Genomic DNA, 2882 nt, shown 5'->3' with positions numbered 1-2882 from the left:
TCCAAGGAATAGGATGATACAAGGCCATTACAAATTGTTGCAGGCGCTTATCAGAACAATACTTGATCATTCTAATAATTTAATCTATGAAATAAAATAAATAAATACAGTCGACTTTAGAATACATGTTGAATTAGGTAATAGATGAATGCATGAATATTAAAAAAAAAGATTCTTGAAATTATACAGGAAATGTGCGTTTATAATATCATATTGTACTTTGTTCCATGACCAGGTACCTCTTACTGTAAATGATCTTTAGAGCTGACACGTTTTGTCGAAAGCGATCTTAGAGATTTTATTTTATTTACGGTGTTTACATTAGACTATACTGGAAGGTCTCTGTCTAGAAATTGGAAGAGGTTAAATAGATACTTAGAGGCTTTGTTCTGAAAAATAGTGTAGAGAAAATATCTCATGAAGAATTGTCATCTCTAATCAGCATTAAGCAGTGCAGTCTCAAGTCTGTGTGGAGTTATGTGCTTGTATTTAGTTGAATTCGTAGATTAAACGGACAGAGTCATTTATCACACTTATAGTTGTAGAAATATTTCAGATCTTTAGCTACTTCATAAAAAGTAATAGTAAAATTCTCGAAAAAAAGTGGATGAAAATGACGTCAAAGTTCCAAGCGACAGCGATCAAGTAGAACCAACAACAATTACCTGAGATTTTCCTGGGTGAAGAGTAAGTCCATTCTTCCAGGACCAGAGGATCAAACGATCGATAACCTTCCAGACTAAAACAAGCAATCTAATTAGTGAAGAAATTGAGCCCAAAAAGTTAATTTTGAAATTGTTAGCATATTTTTGTGGCTGCAAAATTGAATTTTACTTACAAGTTCAGAGGTGAACTAATTGAAGATAAGGGTTGCCAGAATAGAGCTTTGAGGAACCCAACCTCGACCTAGCACCATTCAGAAAGCCCACCACTAATACCAATAACATCAATTATATTAGACCGATTATTAAAGTATAAGCTAAACCATTTGATGACGGAGTTTGACAAGTTAAAAGGTTTTGAGCTTTATGGAAATAGCTTATGGATAACCATATGCAAATCTATCGAAAAATCAAAGAGAACAGCAGACGTGATCTCCCTATTATCCATTGCTAACTTGAGATCCGTCGTTACTTTAATGAAAGCAGTAAAAGTGCTATATTTCGCCAGAGAACGTTTACATTGGGCATAATCTGGCGCTTGTTTCGTTAAAAAATTCCGATTCGTTTTTGAGTTATCGAAGAAAACCGGTTTTTGTAGGTAAATTTTAAGGGTGCTTTTTTCTTCTTAAATCAAGGAATTAGAACGTCACAAAAAAACGGTGTCTACTATTTTATTATGTACAAAAACATATTCGAGAGTGAAGAAAATGAATAAGGTACTAACACGAACTTTGAAACACTTGGGTCTTCTTCAGACCCCTCACATGTACTTTTAACCTTAAGAGAGCCGGAAAGCCAATATATTGGCTCACCCCCTGATCGACACTTATCTATGATCCATCAATGATATAAGATACATTTTGGGCGCATTTTCTGAGGTCCATTTTTCTTCCAAATTGCCGGCCTTCTAAAGGTTAAACACTTGGATCTCCTCAGATCCCTCAGTCTTCTTGGATTTATCAGTCCATACTAACATGTATTTTATAACACTTGAATCATCTTAAATCCCTCACTTATGACTCACATGTACTTTAGAACACTTGGTTCTTTTAAGATTTCTCAGCCTACTCAGATTCCTTATACCATACTCACATGTACGCTAGAACACTTGAGATATCTCAGACCCCTTACTTAGTACTTAAATGTACATTGAAACACTTTAGTCATCTCAAAACCCTCACTATATGCTGCATGCAATATGGAATAATTGAGTCTTCTCAAATCCCTCACTCCATACTTCCATGCACTTTGGAACACTTGGTTCTTCTCAGATAACTCACTCTTCTTATATCCATTAATATACCACCTTGATCATAAAGTTCCCGGAATCAACACCGTGTGGCGCCCCCTTCTGTCCGATTCACATTTTTTTCGTTTCGGTAGGTTGTCACACGGTTTAACAATATTCCCTGTGAATTTCAGCTTTCTATCTTGACATTTGTAAATTTAACGCAATTTTGAGTGTATCTGTTTTTTTGAGAATTTCGATTTTTGCAAAGGATTTAATTTTGCAACAACGTGTGCGTTGTCGCACAATACCATCATTATCCGTGAGTTTCTCACCAAAAACTCAACTAATACAATTCCGCCTCCATCAAATTCGCCAGATTTAGCTCCCTGTGACTTTCTTTTTGTTCCATCGACTGAAAAAACTACTACGCGGAACGCGTTTTAGCAGCCGATCGGAGATAATACAAAAATCGAAAACGGCACTGATGGGCATACCGAAAATTGAGTATGAAAAATGTTTTGAGAGCTGGATCAAGCGCTGGCATAAGTGCGTGGTAGTCGATGAGAATTACTTTGAAGGAGACTACATCAGTATTTAAGAATAAACTTATATTTTTAACTTGAAAAATAAATTCCGGGAACTTTTTGATCAAGGTAGTATCATCACATGTACTTTAAAGGGGGCCACCCATGTAACGGCTTCAAAAAATCAATTTTTTTGCTTAAATGCAAGCTTGGGATCTCAAAAACATGCTGAAAAAATTTCAGAGTCGCAGGTGCCTTCTTTATTCCCTTAAAGGCACCCCGCACACCTCACGCTAGCCGGCCGAAGTTACATGTCGGCCGGTCGGAGAGTGGTGGGGTCGAGGCCATGCCTAATCTACTCCGAAATATTTTTTCAGCCAATGTATGCTGCTGGAATGGCCGATAAAGAAAAACCTGTGAGAAACTTTAAAAAATGATTTATTTCAAAAATTTTCAACATGTAAG

This window comes from Belonocnema kinseyi, chromosome 1 (genome assembly GCF_010883055.1).
Source record: "Belonocnema kinseyi isolate 2016_QV_RU_SX_M_011 chromosome 1, B_treatae_v1, whole genome shotgun sequence".
Classification (NCBI taxonomy): domain Eukaryota; kingdom Metazoa; phylum Arthropoda; class Insecta; order Hymenoptera; family Cynipidae; genus Belonocnema; species Belonocnema kinseyi.
This window is presented reverse-complemented; position numbering follows the sequence as displayed.